Below are 21,672 nucleotides of genomic sequence, written 5' to 3' on the forward strand. Positions count from 1 at the left end.
TACAATAGGTGTGAGTATCCCACAAATATAATGGAAATTATATTCCTTGGAAGGATTACCTTGTTAGAGAAGATAAACTGAAGCTCCTCCTCACTCCAGACAGTATTTTATGTCGACAGCAGAGGGCACCATAGATGCTACCACATTCTATTACCTTTTGAGACGATAAATTTCGGTAAGTCCAGCATAGCAGTTCTTAAACAGTGGTCGCACTTGCAACTGGCCATTATTCTTCTTCCAATTTTCATTGAGCCTTCTGCAAACAATATTTCACTTATAGTATGGGAAAACTATTTGGTCAGCGGGATAATCGCATCTAGTGGCATGTGGAAAAAAACAACACAAGAAACATCACGATTTTTGAGCAATGTATTCTGCTTTTTACGCAATGACCAGCTTTCCAGACAAGACATTGTTTTATGCAAGGGGGAGTTCCTGCTCATTCAATTCGAGTTACAAAATTGTGGTTTGAAGGTCAGGGCATGAACACTCCTATGGTCAGGCAAATCATCAGCTATAAACTCTATCGAGCACATGCGATCCACAGTTGGCTGTTTCTTGCGAAACTGTCTCAAAACTCTAGAGAAAATCTAGTCCAATTTCTTTACTACGAGTGTGGATGTAACCCCTCAAATCCACATTTCAAATCTTGCAAATGCGAAGTGGAACTGTGTTTTTGCCTTAAATATTGACAAGGGCAGTTTCATTAAACGAATGATGATATTATACCCCTTGTTTCGTTTTTGTTTTATTTAATAAACCAGCATTAAACTTTTATAACACTGGTACACGATAATTCCTTATTTGAATGTACAAATATTTTCTAATCTTGTGGGTGGAAATGCTTAAGGTAAAAAGAATAATATCCATTTTGATTGATTTCTGTTCTTAACATTATAAAAGGTTATTTTATCCTCATAAACATGTAATATGTTTGAAAAATGTCTCAGATTTGAGCTTATATTTAATGAACACTTACAACAAACATTCAAGCATAATAATGTCTCAATCATCAAATTAGTTAAGTGTTGAAACAAAATAGATGTTATAACAATATATGCACTTAAGATTTTCACAAAATTCCGCCTTTCAAGAGGAAATTTGATCCATGCGGTAATCCTCAGTTTATTTTTCTTGGGTATTTAAGTCGATTCTGTTTCATGCTGTCGACTCTTGGTTTTGTTTTTGTTACCCCAATCAACAGCACGACATGGAAGAAGAACCCTAGCCACTTCAGATGACATAACACTGTGTTGTTACATTAAAACAAATTGTTTTAAACCCTTCTTGGGTTTGCTTATTTTTCTATATTGTAAATTTTTCTATATTTGAGTCTGAAAATCAGTTGCATCTTGGAAATCTCCATCTTTTAAGCTTCTTAATAAGTGAGCCCTTCTAATAAACGTTTAAGTATCGATGCAAAAGTTAATTTTGATAACAGAAAAAGAGAGAAAATGATAAAGTAAAATCGTCAAGTTATCAGCAGTCATTTCCCAGCTAAAGTTCAAAGGCCTACTGTAAATAATGAAACCGTTAATATTTTGATCGGAATTTGTAGTGACAGACTTATTTTTAAAATTTTACTAAATCATGTGAAGTTATTTAAAAAGGTCTTACGTCAAGGTCTAAGTTTAAGAAACGCAGGAAATTAAGCAACAACAAAAATGCAAACGATATAAAAGGTAAACTAATAAAGAAGATAAAGACAATTGACAAAAAACACAAAACATTTTTAGCTACAAGGTTCAAACTTTTCGAGACACGCCCATCCAATTTTCAAATAAATATGAAATCTTTGTAACACAATTTTCAGATTTTGCTTAAGATGGAATGAATGTATTCCGAAACGTTCGAATCCTGTAACTAAAATATTGCGTGTTTTGTCCATGGTCTTCATCTTCATTAAATGACTTCGGTTTCCCCATCATAAGTTATTACTAGATGTCAACTGACCTTTCTAAAATTAATCAGAATTATCTGAAATAAATATTTAAGTGTGATAGACTACCTATTAAATACTTTGTATTTACAGAAAGTTAGTGACTTAGTTTCCAGAAAGGTAACAGCTTCAGAGGAACATACCGAGTCTAATGTAACAACTGAAGTGTATGTGTGTGTTCGTGCAAGTGCTTGTAAAAGTAAATAATTGAAGTAAGTAAGTCCCCCATAAGAACATAGCCGATGTTGATTTCAGAAATCAACATTCTTCACCTTTGTAACACAACATTAATCTCGACCAGGTCTTACAACGTCCCTCTTCTCAGGAATGACGTATGTAGAGGAGAGATCCCTCTTGACAGCAGTAATATCTCACGAGATGTTATCCCTAAGAGCAAAGACTCAAGAACGTATACACAGATAACAAGAACAGAAGATAAAAACATTTGTTACGTTGCAACTCTTGATAAAAGTACAGCCAACTGGTCATGTCTAGATATTTTAATCTGCAAAGCTCAAACTCAACATGTACTATAAACAAAGATGTTTATTATCTGACTTGTAACAACCAATTAGGTAGAACACCCGAGTTTACATAAGCTTCGAACAATTCCTAAACTGTAAACATTTATACTTATCACTTCAGTAAACGATTAGGCTCAAAAAGTCGTCGGTCTTATTATTTGTTTAATTATGAGAAATAATTATTTAATAAAGTTATTTTCGTAAATTGAATTATCTAAAACCGTCACTAAAGGTTGTATATTTCCCGGTTAAAATAAAACAGCACAAACTGTAAGCTTTCTAGTTATTCGCTAACAGGTGTTTAATCATTATATTCAAAGTTTCATTTAAATTTTCATCTGTCTTTAACACTACTTCTTATTCATATACTTACTACCAATACTACTTTATAAAACTGAATACTTTTAGTGTGGTGAGGATTAAGAACAGCAATCATCTACAAAGCCTTCTTAAGTGTAGTGTTTTTTTTGTTGTTGTTTGACTTTCACACAAACTGCACGAGAGCTAACTGCGCTAGCTGTCCCTAATTTAGTAGCGTAAGACTAGAGAGAAGGCAATTAGTCATCACCACCCATCCCAACTCTTGGGCTACTCTTTTAACAACTAATAGTGGGATTCATCGTAACTTTATAATGCCCAAACAACTGAAAGGACGAGCACGTTTGGTGTAACGGGGATTCGAACCCGCGACCTTCAAATTATTTGTAGAGCGCCCTAACCACTTTGCCATGTCGAGCCAAGTATAGGGAAACCAAAAAGTAGCTTCCTCCATAAATTATTTCTGGTAGGCGAGGTCGAATGATAGCTGATTTTGGCTTCACTATACTTAAAAGCGTTTTATAGAGGTCAACTAAATGTCCATCATAACCGAAGTGTTTGTGGTATAGTAGGCCAAAGAGTAAGTAAGTCTTCTACGCGTTTAAAATAGCAAGAGTTATGACTGTTTACAACGCTAAAAGTCAGTTTTTTAAACATTTTCGTTTAACATCCATAAGACTTTGCCTCAAAATAAATTTTACGTTGGCATCACTTTAACGCCAGTTATTCCTTCAGACTACATTTGTTATCCTTTGAAAAAGATAACTGATGTTTATTCTCAACCTGAGAGCAAAACAAAGTGAGTTATGCTATCATCAACGTTAACAATATAAAATGTAGAACAAACTGTTTCTTTCACTGTATTTGTAACTCATTTTAAATTTTTGATACAGTTTCAGCAAGTGTCTTTATAGGAGCAGTATTTAGTTCGTAGTATGTAAGTTTGTGGGGCTGTTTTCAACTCGGAGCCTTGGGCTAAAATAAGCGAAAATGACGAATTAAATATTGTTCGAAAATTTGTGAATTTGACTATGGGTCAAAGAGTTCAGATTTTGAGACTCGATGTTGCCAACTACTTTGTAATTTTTGCTGTGGATGCGTTATAAAAGTAGCAATCAACCCTGTTGCTCTGTTCAAGTACTCGGCCACAGCTCCTATGATAATGAATGGTCCTTTCTCAAAGAAGAAAATTCAAAATTATAAATGGAGTAGATACATCTACAACTTAATATTAACAATTTATAAATCTTAAGAAGATTGATGAATGTCATGGGCTATTCTGCTGTTCATACTTTCTTTTCTGTCAACAGTATTTCAGAAGGAAAAAGACCAAATAATATGCTACTAAATGTAAATAACTGAAAATACAAACTATACATATTCGGAAATATCCTTTGATTAAAAAATTACCTTTTGAACTTCGAACTGCATAAAAATGTAGGCGTCCCTACAATATATAAGCCCATATAAACAGTTAAGTTTTGCGTCTTCCACGTGTGATTTACAGTTTTTTTTCTTTTCAAATGTGTTGTTTAAGGTGATTGGTTGTGCACAGTTCATGATGAAGGCCAGAAAAACAAACTGCTATATTCTAATTACAAAGACTGGTTATAAATGGACCGACGAGCGTAATAAATTCAAATAAATCAGTAATTTTTTGTCATTAACGACTTCAAAGCATTTTGCTGACTAGCGAAACAGACAAAATCGGCTCTATTGATGTAGATAATAATTAACTAGGTATATATTTAGCACTAGTTCCGGCTTTTCAAAAGCCGTGAATGTGAATTATAGTAATATTAGAATAAAATGGATCTTATTCATCTTTAGGCAAGGGTGTAGCTAATTATTTTTGTAATATAATTTTTTTTTCCAATCGGTTTTCAGTCTTAAAGACTGAACGGTGAGAATATTTCCGAAGATTTCTTATGAATTCTAAAAAATATTCTCACATAAATGAGTTTACGTCTTAAAAGACTATCGACACTGATCTGTTGTATTAACAACAATGCAGCTACATAAAAAGCTGAAACAATCACAGAAGGAATTAATAGCATGCAAGTTTTTTGTTGTTCTATTCATAACAATGTACTTCCGTTCAAAACATATGAAACAATTACAGGAGGAATTAATAGTATGCAAGTTTTGGTGCGTTTTGTTTTTTTTTAATTTGAATGAAAATGACAAAATTATATTTAGGGATGAAGATTATTTCATGCTTGATTTAACGTTTTATCACAGTGTAGCGCCACGATTTATGAGCGTTTCTTACTATTTCGAGTCAGTTTATTTCTATTTTCATTTATTTATAAGTTATTTGCAGTCTATTTTAATTCTACAACTGCGACAACACGTGCAATTTATCCAATTTATGCAGATAGAAAACTAGACGCCTGTCAAAGTGCTTGTCTGCAATGCCGATAGACAAACAAAAAATAAAACGTCAACTGGCAATCGTTACGATTCGAATCAACTCATAATTTGACATTTTTACATATTTGTTAAGATGAAGTAATCATGTTTTAATGGCCTTTAGATTTAATATATTTATCTGATTATTTCTTACACCACAGGCAAGTGAAAACACCGCTAATTTATAGCAATATTCCGTAGATTATTCTGCGATATATATCACCGTTTCACCAGTGATGCGCTTTCTTTCCTGTCTTGGTGAGCCACTGTATTCTGCGTAATAGAAACAGCACAATAAAAATTTGCCTTTTGTGTATATTTTACCGGTGACGCCATTTCCTTTACAGCGGTTTATAGTCCCAAATGTGCCTACAACGAGTACAAGTGTTCTATATAAATCAAAATTAACCCTTAATAAACTCAGAACTTTTGGTACACAGGAATAAAACAGTATAAGTAGTTTGGCAGCTAACGTGTTAATATAACCTCGGGTACCAACACTGTAAAAGGAAGTTACAAGATATACAATTACTTTAGCAACGGGATCAGATGGACAAATATAAATGAATATAAACGGCAAACATGAATTAATTAGTGCTATGGAAATAAATTTTCTATAGGCATAAGAAACGACAAAAATGGTATTTGATTAATACTCACGTAAAAAAACATCAAGGTTAAGTCCAACTGAAAGGCAAGTACATAGTTTATAAACATATAGCTTGCATATGTTACTCAATCTTTCTTCAACAGAATTGCTAAAAGTAGAAACTCCAAACACTAGAACATTATTATTATGGTCACACGATAGGCAGAACGATACACAGACACGCAAAGTTTCTCAGTCAGAGTTGACATTTTGTTAATGAAATCATCTCAGTTTGAAATCACAAAAATCACAATACGTTTGAAAAAACGTATCCCAGCCTGAAACGTTGAGAACATTAAAATATTTATTTAACCGTTTTTCGTGGTACAACTTTTCTCCACTTTTAATTTTCGATTTCATTGTACCACAGTGGCTTTTGTAGCTGATTTACTTCTGGGTCACACACAGCTCAGAAACAAAATTATAAAAAGAAAGTGCTAGAAATTCATAACTGGTCCTATTAAACACACTAAAAAATTATTACAATGCCAAATCTATACGCGAAATAAATGCTTAATTGTATCTCTGAAAGGTGGTACCTTATAAAGTGTCTTTAATAACATAACATGCACTTAAAATGATATATCTGGCCAAAAAATTATTGTGGTTAAACATTTTAGTTCTTAGCGAGTCCCGGGGAAATGAATCGTCAGAAGAGCTTACAAAACAAAAAGATTGAGATGTCATTAAATGAAACATATTATACGAAACCTGTAATATACCACTTAGGAATATCGTGTTCAATCAACACTCTAAGTCTTGTTGCAGTCTAATAAAAGGTGCTTATTTATTATTCATGTGCAGATTTCGAATACTGGTAACCATATGGTATTGTTTCTATGTTTTAAAACATTCTAATTAGTGAGTAACAGTTGCTTAATTAATAAACGAAGAAACATTGGCTTTACATAGTTTTTCTACACTTCTACACACTCATGTTTTTTCTAATATAAATTCTATCGGAAAAGATACCATAGACATATGTGAATTAGTATTTAAAGTGGATTAAAATTTACAAAATCAAACATATAACAGTAAAGCAGAAATTTGCATTTTCAAAATATATATTTATAAACATAAACAATGTTCTGATAATGTTAATTGTTTCTAGATCGTCAGTTCTAACTTATTTTGTTCTAGATCCATGCAAAACTTTACATGTGATTTTCTCCTGCCCCAAGTGGTACAGCGCTATCTGCGGACTCAATACCCGAAGTAGACAGAGCACAGGCAGCCCATTGTATACCTTTGTGTTTCATTCTAACAAACAATTTTTTTCCTCCCTAATGTTTTGTCAAAATGCAGCATATGTTTATTACAAGTGTCAGTAACAGATAACCAAAGGACTTAACACTAAACTAAACTAACACGTAATTAATATACACTGCCTGGGAAAACTATCTCATTTGTGATAATACTTACTCTTTTCAATGGAACTTACCAGAAATGACCATTTTCAAATCCTTTACATTTCGTCTATGCTTAGACTAGCTTGACGTATCGATGGATCATGTATTCTCTGTTATCTATAAAAAAAAACAAAAAAACTCAAGCTACAGAACTGAGGCATTGTTTAGAGTTCACTTCTGGATGAGTGATATTAAAACATATTTACGTTGTTTCTACGCGCGCACGTTACGTACCACGTACAGTAGCCATCAATTTTTGAATGACGATACGTTCACCAAAGTCGAGCTTTTCGCTCCTTGTATATTGCACAGGTGAGTCTATTGTACTCCAGAGGGGATACAGTATACAACACATGCAAAGTTAACATGATGTCTCGTCACACTTGACTTTGTTTTAAAGAGTTTAGCTCAAAAAAATTAATGAGAAGTAACGTTTGCTGAAGAAAATTAAAAAAAAAGAAAAATTAATTTCTCAAAATTATTGTATGGGGTTACCTACTGTTCATGGTCTTGAATTCTAGAGATTTTAATTCTCAGGTATCAAAGTCATTTGTACGCATTTAATATAAACAAACACAAGACTTAACAATGTAAAAAAGATTTTAGCTCTTGAAAATTATTACCAATTTTGCCCTCTAGTGTCGAAAGGTATTGTTACAAACTTATTTCGATGCTGTTTTACAAATTTTACTAACTTAAACTCTAAAACATCTTAAATAATAATGGTGTTGATATTTATTTAAATTATTCTTATCTTATGATGTATCGTCTTGACTTCAAACATTTTTGCAAGTACAAAATTTAAGGATTATTTACAGACTTTGGCTTCATTAAACAAGCGAGAAGAATATTTGAGACATTAGCTATATTGTTGATCTGTAAAACTTACAAGGTAATATAACAAAATTCTTTTCGAATGTTCGCAGTGACACGCGAGTTATTTTTCAGTTATTACATCTTTTGTTAATCAGTTCAAAAATCTTTCGTCCTCCGTTGCTATGTTACATGAAGAACAAGTTGGTCTTAATTACCTTTCCGCAAATTTATCTGAGAGTATTTTATAGCTTTGATACAATTCTAATTATAAATGGCTTTGTTTAATGGATTTAAGCTATGAAACATTTTTTCAGTTGTTAAAATTTAAAATGCTGAAATTACGTACCTTCTTTCTTGGTCAGCTATTCATGATGTACTTTGTACATTTTAACATACTTATAATTTCTACATAATTGGATGAGTTATCCATCGATAGCAAGGTAATGTTTCCCACATGTATCATCAAATAGTCGAACATAAAATATTTAAATCAATTTCAAACAGTAATGTTGTAGCCCTAAAATATTTTGCTATATCGGTTTTAAACTGTTAAGTAATGGAATTATAGGCCTAACCCAATTGTCTGTAGAATAGAAGTATTTGTTCAATCTGGAGAGCAAGCAAACACAACAGTATATCAATTAGATAAACAAAGTATACCAGAAATATTTGCTTAACACTGAAAACAAGCAAATTCAATAGTATGTCAATAATATAAAAAAATATATATCACAAGTATGTGCTCAACCCGGAGTCCAACAGTATACGAAACAAATAAATTAAATTTATTAGAAGTATTTATTCACCCTTGAGATCAAGCAAGTCCAACAGTATATCAAACAATATAAACAAAACATACCAGAAATATTTGCTTAACCGTGAGACCAAACAAATTCAACACTATATCAGACATACGAACAAAATATATCGGAAGTGACGAGAAAATCGGAAACCACGTAATTGTATCGCTTTCTGTGAGCCAAAAACATGCCTAAAATCTTGTTTATTATCGAGTTTTTCTTCGTTTTCTTTTAAATTATTGTAATCTAGTTTAACGCTTGCCAACATGTTTTATTTATTAAACAATTTTTTTTTTGCCAATCCATTGTATGTTGTGTATGTATTCAACTATTTTTATGGTGTATTATACATGTATATTGACTGATATGTGATGTTCATTACTGCTATATGTTCCTTTAAATGATTGTTATTATTTATTGTAATACGAAAAACATAAAAAATGAATGCTTTGACTCAGCACTACTGTCCTTATTATTTTCCTATATTAATTTTATTATGTATTAAGACTTCGACTGTTCAAATACGCCGGGTAAGTTTTACATTGAAAAGTATCTTATTGTTTCAGTGGAATATTTTATATTGAATGGTTAAGATATAACAATAATTTATATTCGTGGCAACTCTTATATTGAATTGAAATTAATGGAGCTTTTTTATTATTTCTTTTTCTTGAAGATACTTTCTTTTGTGGATAAAAAAGAAGCTCTTAGATACGTAATAGCAATTTTCCTATTATTTCTTCAGCGCACGCAAATTGCTTTATACTTCATAAATAAATGTTATATGTTGCGAGTTTGAAGGACAAGTAAAACTAAGTCTATATTAAGATAATATAAATTCTCTTCATAAGAACTAATGGAATACATTAAATCCTTCATAAAAGATCTAAAATCCTTGAAAACTGACATTTTAGATCATAAAACATAAAAATTATTTTTAAAAAGTGAATCTTTGAAATCTGAGGTTTTGACGAGTGGACCATAATAATGAGTTACAGTCTATGTCTTTCAGTTTTGAGCGTTTATAATGTAAGTGAAATGTTTGTATTAGTATTTACTGTATTTGAAAGTAGATTTATCAGTAAATAGTAGTTAAGCTACCATGTAGAAGTTCTAGCAAAGAAGTAAAACTTTTGTTTTCATTAAATGGACTGAAATTTACTTTCACCCTTCTAGGAAGTAATACAAAATCATCCGTTCAATAATAATAGAATATTTTATAATGGTGCTGTTAAGTAGACCTTAATCTTTAGAATGATGGAATTTAATAATACCATTTGAAAAATTCAAAACTGAAATTAATACAGTAACATTTTTGAAGATATACTGAACATCGAAACGTGGATTTATATCCAGTGAAGTACAATGTAATACAATAATTCATTTTAAGATCTCTAAAACGAAGAAAACTAACTGACCTCATCTTAACCAATCCAGTACAAAAATTCTTCTGCACGAGATATAACAAAGAATTAAAACATTACAAATCAGCTATTTCATCAGAAGAATAGAGTGTTACCTAATAAGAGATGTAAATGGAATATTTTGTAAACTCATCTTAACTTCTTTAATTTTTTTATATACATGAAACAATTAAACATACACAGATTCTTTTTCTTCAAGTCTTTGAAGTTTTAAAATTATTTTAAGCCACATAATAAGTATGAAATTTATTGATCACAAACATTGTCGACATTTCTAATTTATATTGATTTTTTTAGCTCGAATTACCTCGTAATAATAGAAGTAAAATAACTGAGTTATAATACTTTCGAGCTAAATAAATATCTTAGTTCCGGCCAATTATTTTACTAGCAAAATCTGTTTCATAAAAGTATTACTTTACTATAGCAACTGAAAAATATATTTATTCATAGAGTAGACTCACTGTTGAATTATACCAAACATTTGTGTCTAATGTTTAGTGTGGTAAAACTGTGAATCCGGATATTTATGGTTTACGAACCATTACCCTAAAAGCTGTCTCTGAACTTTAGGTGGTAGGTGCGCTACAAGAGTTATAGTTGAAAAGAATATCAAAGTGTTGGCTATCAGTGATATCGCACACAGTTCTTCTGTAAGTTTGTACAAACTCCTGAAGCAAATAAGCCACCTCAAACTTTATGTTATTTAAAATATACTTTATGGTCCTATTGTATGAAACTAAATGACATTTTATTACGTTTTCATTATATTTTACCGTACTTTTATACAGTATGTTGCAATAAAAATATATATGTGTGTGTGTTTTTTTTATTCATAGATGAAATTTAAATTTAACCAGAGAAGGTTTTTATATATGTATATATATTGTCCTACGTTCCGTATGTAGATCACTTGGTTGTTTGGGAATGTTTTTTCTCATTGAAACTATGTGATTAAAAAAGATCACTTTCCTATCTATTCTTCAGATTAACCACTTCCTTCATATTCTTATAAAGCATTTAAATGAGAAAACTTTCACAAACATTTCTCTACAGAATTGCTATGTCCGGGAAAAACGTCCAAACACCTCTGTTTCGTATTTGAATGTGATCTTGTTAATTCCAAAGTAACAATGATCATTTTCCCGGATGTAGATTATGAAAGTTCCAAATATGTATTGTCTGTGAACTTTAAGATACACCATCTCTTTCATTTGTGCTCAGTTTAAGATCAAACCTACCCTGGCACGAGGATTTCTCGCTCTCAGTATTTTCGAAGGTTACATTACAACATACATCTCACACGTGCAGTTCAATCAAACAAGGACTAAACGATCTTTCAATTTTAGCATAAATCACAGTTCTTATAACACACGATTCATATAGTTATCAACTCACACTGTAAGATACATATTTCTTCCAAAGCCGTCGATCATTAAACACCAAATATCGTCCTCAAATAAATACAACCCATAATATGCTCTACAGTTATAGACCAATTTACAGTGATATAGGGTAGAATCACTGTTATGTTATACCAAATATTATGGGCCTAATGTTTAGTGTGCCCTTACTTTGGGTAATGGGTCACAAAGTACATATACGTAGATTATGATATCAGATTTTAGCTTTATACTCACCCACATTTCTAAACCATCTAATTAAAACTGAATTCTTAAAGATTATAGATATTCTAACTTATTTGTTTCTTAAGATGAAGAATAAACATTCTCCTAAAGCTCGTATCCTCTCAAACTCGAGGTTATTATGTTTCATTATTCAGCTATATAATAGAAAACGAGAGTTTACTGAACTTCGTCTTTAATGTTTTGCCAAATTAAGCATAAAAACCTTGCCTAACAATCTGATGATAAACTAATGGAGTAGAAGAGTATCTTTGTTGTTTGGTTGCATGATTAATTTGAATTCGTGTTATAAACACGTGATAAAATAACACATCTTTGTTTTACAGAACTAAAACACATTAATAGCAGCGGAAATAAAATGTAAAAGTTGTCCATATTCTTCATTAAATACCAACACCATAATATACAGCTTATTAGTTTATGTGACAGCATTAATGCCAAAAGCTAGATAAATACAACAAACGCATAACTACGATCTACTTACAAAGTATTAATACCAACCCAAACATTCGATTTCTCCAGATCTGGTTTCCAGTTTGTATTATCTGCTTTTCACAACCAGAATACAAGAAATCATACCTAAATATTTGCTTTTTAGAATATATGTTGTTATTCCAGATCATAATAAGTAGTCCTTGGGTTAGTCTGGACAATATTTATTTACTCGTTAGAAAATATACACTGTTTATCTACAGTTGTTCAAACAAGTCTCAGCCGATCACTTAGTGAAATTAGCCATGCCTACAGACTTGTGTATCCGAATATTATATCACTTCATAAGCCTTAAGCAAAGAATCAATATATGAGGTTTTCCGTACGTGTTTGCTTTTTATCGGGAAGAAATGAAAAATAAGCATAAAATTAGCTTATAGATAGCATAGTTCATTAAACAACATGATTAATCATTATAAAAATAAAAGTACGAAAATATACTGAAAATCTGTTGTCAAAATTATACCTTAATGCAAAGCATTTCAGCTTCGTTATTCATCAGATACATATTGATCACGTGAGATGACAGTTTAAAACAATATTTACTTTACAGTGTAAAATAGCCCATCTTTACCAAAACGAAATTTTGGTTTTGATTTTTAAAAGGGTTTGAAATATATATAAATTAAGTATAAATTTACATTACTTTCAAACTTGGAATCAAATACCGTATTGGCTCGATTATAGAGCGATCTCGAATATAAGGCAATCTCCATTTTCAGAAACCATGGGAAAGAAACAAACTCAGTCTCATAGGTCCTTTCTTTTTATGTCCGCAAAATCTTTACTATAACTGAACAACCTGGAGGTGAATTAGTTGCAAAAATTAGTGCATGCGTAGATGGATGCCAGCCGGACATTTAAGAATACAATAAGTTAGAGTAGGGGGAAAAGGCATATGGTTGGCTGTAGTTGTAAGGCGACTGTGAATTTTACAACCCAACTATTAAAATATATATATATATATATATCACCTTATAACAGGGCAATGCGGTATATATCAAATTATCAACACATTGTATCTTTTGAAATATAATTCTAGAAATATAAAGGTGTAGTAAAATTGTTTGTATAACGAACAAATCATATTGAATGAATATATATATGGATGCTTTCGGGGGCTCATTCTTAGTGATTTCCGTTTCTCGATTTTCAATAACGTCTTCATACTTTGCACTGAAACAAATTTTGTAATACGCCCTTTAATTTAATTACATATATAAAAAAAAAGAGTTGCGAGAAGATAAATAGTTCATTCTTATCATATTTTAAAAAGAATGCTTAATTCCCGCTAAATATTAATAAATAAATACAGCCAGTTCTAAAACATAATATTTTAGAAGTCAATAGTATTTTAAATACCTGTTTCTATGTGGTTGTTGCAATACCGTGAATAATGTACTTCAATGTGTATGGAGGAAAGATTCACATCTTAATTTTACACAAAGCTATTATGCCTTACAGAAAGTTTTTTTATACTTTTCATATGAATAGAGATGAAATGTCACAGTTGGTCAAGACATATTTCAAGAAACTGAAATTAGTATTCACTGGGATTTTATATAGCATGTGCAATACGTTGCGAAATCTTTCGGATTTTGTTCCTTTGTGAGGTGACATTAATTAAGATACCTCAAATGTGAATTAATAATTAATTCAGCATATCCTTTAGTTGATTTGTAGCTTCACATTCTGCAGAATTATTTTTTGTAATTTTCTTTCTTACCTAGTCAACAAGACAACACCTGACGCTTTGACAAAATTGCAGAGAATTTCTTTAATTTATAAAAAATGATATTATGTTCCCCCAAAACATAAACAACTAAAATTAAACTATCTCAACTGCTATGTGCAGAAAATTTTCGAACAAAAAAACGAGCTTAACAAAGATCATGTGTAAATATACATTGAGCTTCTTGCTTACATCGTTCCTCTTGAGATTTTCTTGAAAAGCAAATAATATCTGAAAACAGCAGAAAATAACGAAAATTTTCAAATCGACAAAACTATAACGCAAGTAGTGTGTCTGAAAAATTACAGCGCTAGAAACTGGGTTTCGATACCAGTGTTGAGCAAAGTGCAAATAGCCCATTGTGTAGCTATTGTGCTTAACTCAGACAAACAAACAATATAATGCGCAAAGAAACAAAGGCAATTTTAGTAAGATACATTTACTTTTTAATTATTTAATTTAATCAATCTGGTCGCAATTCTCAATTTATTACAATATGTAATGTTTAAGAATAATTTATTCTCAGTAAAGGTTATTTTAGTTATTTTGCTATACCGATTCAGTTTTGTGTTTTCTTTGTCAGAAGAAGGTTTAAATATAAACTAATGCCTGTAGGGTCAAACTTCAGTCTTTCATTTTGTTGAGTTCAAACTTTCAATCTCTTCACAAGAAACGAATCTCTTTTTTAAACAAATTTCATAGACTTAATAAAATATCTCTAAGTACTTCAACAAATATCCTTATTTAGTGATATTCTGGTTAACTAAATTAATTTAAATAAATTTTGCTTCTCTTGTTTAAACGTGTCCAAGTCATTAAAAATTAATATTTAATCGAAATCATAAAAACTTGTGAATGCAAAAATAAAGAATAATGTAATAATACGTGAAATACACAATATCTGGTGCATCAAATGCCGACGAAGCCTGTCGTTAATACAAGGGTTTATTAGGTTATTGCAGCTACGATGGAAATTGCCTCGGCCTAGAGACTATCTCCGTGTTTTTCAGTGTGCAGCGTTGGCGAAGAAATTCAGAAGAAGGCACGCAACTATGACTATAGGAGCATGTACCTTAGATTGTATCTGTGGATTGTACAAATTTAGAAACTCGATTGATTGATCGTTTGTTTGGAATTAAGCGCAAAGCTACACTTGGGCTATCTGTGTTCTCCCCCCCCCACGGGAATCGAAACCCGGTTTCTAGCGGTGTGAGTCCCCAGACATGCCGCTGTACCATTGGGGGAAATTTAGAAACAAAAAGGTTTTAAAACGCACTGCAAAAATATTATTAGGGTTATGTAATAAAATTAATATGGGAATGGTATGTAAAGTTTGTTTTGATTTCGCACAAAGCTACTCGAGGGCTATCTGCGCTAGCCGTCCCTAATTTAGTAGTGTAAGACTAGAAGGAAGACAGCTAGTCATCACCATCCACTGCCAACTCTTGGGCTATTCTTTTACTAACGAATAGTGGGATTGACTGAAAGGGCGAGCACGTTTGGTGCGACCGGGATTCAAACGCGCGACCCTCCGTTTTCGAGTCGAACGCCTTAACCCATTTGGACATATGTACTAAGTATATACACGAATAGGTTATAGGGGGATGAGCAACAAAACACATTTAGAAAGTGAGACGGGGTCATGAAAAGGTTTGACACCACTGATTTACATATCATTTACTGCTTGAATAACAATTGCTTCGAACTGGATTAGATTAAGTTGATGAATTGTGACTTAATTAAATATATGATAATAACACGAAAATCCTTGAACAAGAAAACTAATAACTGTCGAATATAACAGACATAACATTTAGTTAGATTAAAAAATGAACTATCAAGCTAAAGATATGAGATACTAGGTTCGTTAAACTTGGGGAAAATGAGCTCTCTTGTTCTCATAGAAGATGAAAATGGTTCACTGCTGTGTTAATAAAATGCAAAACATTAAGTAGATTTAACGCGAATAAAATAAGTGTAAGAAACACAAAAGACATATAAATAATAATCTTACTTCAATCATTATTTGTTATATGATTTCATGCCATAAACATCAAGAACAAAAAAATCCAGTACCTTTATGTGACAGATGCATTTTCCGAAACCCATTCGAGTGCTAGGAAATTATACAAATACAATTTATTATTACTGTTGTTTCCTAAAGTCGTTAGGAACTTAGAACATATTTACTAATATAAATTATGATAAAATGGTATAAAATTATACATGTTAAAGGTAGATCATATTTCAAGATTCCTACAAAAAAGGTTTGAACTGTAATATGAAGTTTCAGACTTTACGACAAGTAGGATTACGTAACAATTTCAATAGCTTAGTGCACGCTATCTCAGAAATGTTCAGTAACGTGTTTAATAAAATGCCCTGACGATAGAGGAAAGACATATCCATTAAAAACTGAACTTAATATATCAATGGAGAATGCTTCACTTTTTGTTTCTTTAGTTTCTAATTTTGAAGAATATGTAAGTTGTAATATATTTATTCTGGAGTTGTTTGTCGTTAAGAGCAAAGCTATACTAAGTGCTCTCTGTGCAGTGCCCACCATGAGTATCGAAACCTGTTCTTTAGCACTGAACCACTAAAGACATTTATTCTAACTGTACAACTTAAAGATTTTTTTTGGGAAGTTGATTTGTCCCCCACTGGTGCAGCGGCAAGTCTACAGATTTACAACTGGGTGGACTCAGTAGACAGCCCGATGTGGCTTTGCTGTCTGAAAACACACACAAGTTGATTTCAATTAATTAATTCGTGTCTCCCTTTGTGATAATATGGAAACTAAGGAATTCAGTTTCACAACAGACATAAAAAATACGCTTCAAACAAGTCTCTTCTTTCAAAGATATTCGATCGTAAGGTATCAATATTATCTCAAAAGGTTTCAATTAACCATCTGGTTACTGATCTCAGTATCAGTAACTTGTCCAACTAGACATTTTTAATTACTGTAACATTCAGCAGATTAAAAACCTTTAAATATTAACCTTCTATACTTCAAAGATTTTGATTTACTTACTTTTGCCACTGATCCGGAGTTATTAAGCTTTGTTTGTTTGTTTGTTTTGGAATTTCGCACAAAGCTACTCGAGGGCTATCTGTGCTAGCCGTCCCTACTTTAGCAGTGTAAGACTAGAGGGAAGGCAGCTAGTCATCACCACCCACCGCCAACTCTTGGGCTACTCTTTTACCAACGAATAGTGGGATTGACCGTAACATTATACGCCCCCACGGCTGGGAGGGCGAGCATGTTTAGCGCGACGCGGGCGCGAACCCCGGATTACGAGTCGCACGCCTTACGCGCTTGGCCATGCCAGGCCGAGTTATTAAGCAATAAATACATTGATCCATTTGTTCACTTTAGAAAAAAGCCACAACAGGCTATCTAATGTATCTAACGCACCGAATCGAATCCTGAATTTTAACGTGTATGTTAATAAACTTATTGTTGCCTCACCGGGAAACAGGACTCACTTAATTGAGAGATGTTTCGTGACAACTTTATTTATTGAACTGACGATAAATGTCATAAAATTATCAATACACTTTTGCTCATGTGTGTGTGTGTTCTTATAGCAAAGCCACATCGGGCTATCTGCTAAGCTCACCGAGGGGAATCGAACCCCTGATTTTAGCGTTACAAATTCGTAGACGTACCGCTGTACTAGTGGGGGGCGCTTTTGCTTATATTACAGCTTTTTGCTGTAATATGTGACCCCGAATTTTCCAAACAGTTTCTGAAATAAAGCGTCACTAGTTAATTTTTATAAAATTTTAAGAACACTTCATTACAAACCAAACGATATAATTGTCTAGACATTAACTTGACATTTTAATGTTTTCCTCACACCATTTTTACATGGCAATATTTATCAGATAAATCATTCTTTTGTCCTTGTTTAGTTTTGTTTTTAATTTCTTAATATTTCAAGATAATTGTAGCTTCGAAACAAAAAGATTCACATCAAGTAACAAAACCCGGTTCACTACCTATTCAATACCCTGAGTCAGCTCTCATTGTCCATCTTGATCAATGATAGCTTTTATTATCCAACATAGTTTTAAATATTTATAAATATAAAACCATTTTACTTGCTATTGCTATAATTTTTAAAAAAGGATAACTTATACGTTTTACGCAAAAAAATGTAAACTTAAACGTGTTAAAGGAAGCAAAACTTTTAAACAATCCAGACATTGGTCTTATATTACCCTCAGAATACGTTCAGTACATTTAAAAACGTCAGTTCTTAACGTCTTAAATAATAGACGCAAATACTATGACAAAATATTCAGTTTTGTGTTTGCTTTGTCAGAAGAAGGTTTAAATATAAACTAGCGCCTATAGGGTCAAAACTTCAGTCTTTGATTTTGTTGACTTCAAACTTTCATTCCCTTTATGGTAAACGAATCGCTTTATTAAACAAATTTCATAGACTTAAATATCTCTAAATACCCGAAGAAAATGCGATATTTTAACGACATTATTGTTCTCTCACTTTAGTGAAGTACAATCAGAAAACAATCCAGCGATATTCAACTACACATTATCCATTTTTAAGTGAGAGTACCAAAACATGCTGCTTTATTACCATCTCATAAAGTTTAAAAGCAATAAATTTAGAGATCTCGTAGTCTTGTTGTGTACTTATCTACACAGCACAAACTGAGCTGATGAAGCACGGATGGACGTTGCAAGGCACTTTACTTTTTCTTCGAACGAACACAATAAATAACTAAGTAACTTTTCCGAGAAACTCATCTGATCGTTTATACGGACAACAACAACAAGAAATTTCCAATAGTTACATTTTCAAATCGTTAAAAATGTTTCCAATACTCCGTAACGTGTAATTACTATTGACATGTGTTTATAAACATGTTTCTTTTCTATTTTAGTGTAATAATACGCAACGTTTTATTCGGGTTAAAAAAAACTGCTTTGACTGAAGCTAGAGTTTTTACTAATCAAATAGTACTCCGGTTGGACAGCTGTAAGTTTACGAACTTACAATGTTAAAATCCGAGGCTCGACACAGCTCTACAACAAAGTAATTTATTCCTTATTACAACAAGAATATATTTATCAACTTTTGTTGGGTTTCTTTTCCGCAAACGAACATTTCATAGTTTCCGATTATAGTTTTGTCCTCTCCCGTGAATTTGCGGTAGATCTGAGGTCTTATACGTTATAATTCGCACTTCGATACACGCTGCTGGTAGAGCAAAGATAGTCCATTATGTAGCTTTGCGTTTAGCGGCAACATGAAACAAAACGACTTTTAAATTGCTTATAGATTCTGTCTGTGATAAAACTAAATTTTGTTAGATGTTCTCAGTAATTCAGCGGTAAGTCTGAGGGCTCACACCACTAAAAACTGGGCTTCGATACATATGTTTAATGTGTAACATATATATATATATATAGTTATAAAATGTTATTCAGAAGGAAAGCATAACTATAACTGTTAAGAGATGAATAGCTTATTCTGTCGAAATCTTCAAACGTCATTTTAGGAGAACGATTATTCCAGGTTATCTAATTCCTCCAGTCTTTGAATTAATCTGAAGCTAGTTAACATATTTTTATTAAGTGAGTAAAAGGTTAAGTTCATTAGTTTATAGTTTTCAGTCACGTATGTTTTTATAACCTCTGATCTTTGTAGGTTGTTCTATATTCTTAATATGGCCATTGAACTTTTTGGTGAATAAAGCAATCATCTGTTGGCCAAAAGTGACACATTGTAAATACCAGATTTTTTCATGTTTGGGTGGAAACAAAACAAATCCAGTATTCAATATCTATAGGTAATATATACAACAGTTGTTGTTGTTGTTTTGAATTAAGCACAAAGTTACACAATGGGATATCTGTGCTCTGCCCACCACGGGTATCAAAATCCGGTTTTTAGCGTTGTAAGCCCGCAGACATGCGGCTGAGATACTGGGGGGCATATACAACAGTAATAATTTTAAAAAATTAAATTTGACCTCAAATGTAAAGAGTGGTTATAAGTGACGTCACTGTTGCTTCGTCAAATCTAAAACCATACGTTCTAAAGTAAATTTCTTATCTGTTTTGATTAAAAAAATGCAATAAATGAAAAATAAGTCCAAACATGTCTGAGAGCTTACACTGGATAAGTATTTGTTTATTATTTTATGTTTTATAAATACTGGATTTCAGCGAGAAAAACTTAAGGATATGATTAAGTTTTCCACAACTTTGACAGTAATAAATGTTTAATATTCTTTTCTAGTGATCTAGAACTAGTTTATTCTGCTGTTTCAAATTATCAGTTTTACCCTCGTTTCTATACCGTAGTATATTTGGGATTTTAGAAAAAGTTTTCCAAGTGATAGAAACGGTGTTTTATATATATATATATATATATCCATGAAGGATCGAATGAGGCTCAGAAATTAGCATGACTGACTTTGAATCTGAATATTTGATGTTTCAGTATTCGATATGCCTATGAACACAGTCCACATTTTAAGTTGTGGAATCATTGTGAAAGTGGCACTCAATCACATTACTTGGTTAAGTGTATCTTTGTAGATGATTGATGCAGCTGCCTGGCTCTCTTCTCCATGATCATCATGTGAACTTTGATATTTCTAGTAATAAATAGGCAGGTGGTATTAGAAATTTACAGGAATTGTAATGTTTATTGTAAAATTATCCTCTAACCCTCAAAACTCCTCAAAGGTTAAATAAATTCACTACCTTATTTATTTTATAATATAATTATCAGATGTAACAAAAACCAGTAACATCACAGTAATTAAAACTCACCAACTGTGGAAATGGAAGGAAAATACATTATCATATCAAACTTTAAAAATAGGCAGACTGTATTACCACTATTAATATAACGCAAATAACACACAGAAATTTCTTTAAAAGCAGACTTTCGTAGATACCAAATAATAAGAAGCTAAACGTATTTCTAATTTATTTATTTTTATTATTATAAACACTGCTTTCATACAAAACAAACGATGTCCACGGTTAAAGTGTACAAGGTTTGTCGACATCGTTCGCTATTAATGTCACCAATTGTTACATAACTAGCTCAACAGAACTTATCTATATTTTAGTAGTTTTATTGTGCCAGCTCTAATTTTTTATAACTACTTATTCATTCATTTATAGAATTCAATGCGCTATGTCTTACTAGTAAACTGTAGGGAATAAATAAAAATATATTGTCTGGAGCTCGTCTCTGAAACTAAATAAAGTACAAACAGGTCGTTAAAAATCACTGTAAGCGTAAAATAATTAAGTGTTCCTGATGAATGATGTAACTATTTCTCTGTGTTATCAGGTTTTATCTTCTACTGATGGACAGAGCGCAACTACTTATTGTGTACCTCTGCAACGAAACAAACAATTCGGGTGTTATCACGCTGTACCTGAAATTGTTTGTTGTTCCGGTAATTTTTACAAACTAATTCTAAGTTCATGAAATTATTTTTTAAAAGCGCTA

At 31.9% G+C, this 21,672-nt stretch overlaps 1 protein-coding gene across 7 annotated transcripts in view; it reads right to left on the reverse strand.

Moving 5' to 3' along the window:
- LOC143249507 (small conductance calcium-activated potassium channel protein 2-like) overlaps window positions 1-21,672 on the reverse strand; it is a 234,467-nt gene that overhangs the window by 203,226 nt on the left and 9,569 nt on the right. For 4 of the 7 annotated variants that reach the window (XM_076499477.1, XM_076499475.1, XM_076499474.1 and 1 more), the window contains exon 2: window positions 7,284-7,368. The gene's annotated coding sequence lies outside the window, so the exon portion shown is untranslated. Of the gene's footprint in view, window positions 1-7,283; window positions 7,494-16,237; window positions 16,278-21,672 lie in introns of those variants that run through there. The other 3 variants (XM_076499476.1, XM_076499473.1, XM_076499472.1) reach the window with 2 other exon arrangements.

Source organism: Tachypleus tridentatus, chromosome 4, assembly GCF_004210375.1.
Source record: "Tachypleus tridentatus isolate NWPU-2018 chromosome 4, ASM421037v1, whole genome shotgun sequence".
Classification (NCBI taxonomy): domain Eukaryota; kingdom Metazoa; phylum Arthropoda; class Merostomata; order Xiphosura; family Limulidae; genus Tachypleus; species Tachypleus tridentatus.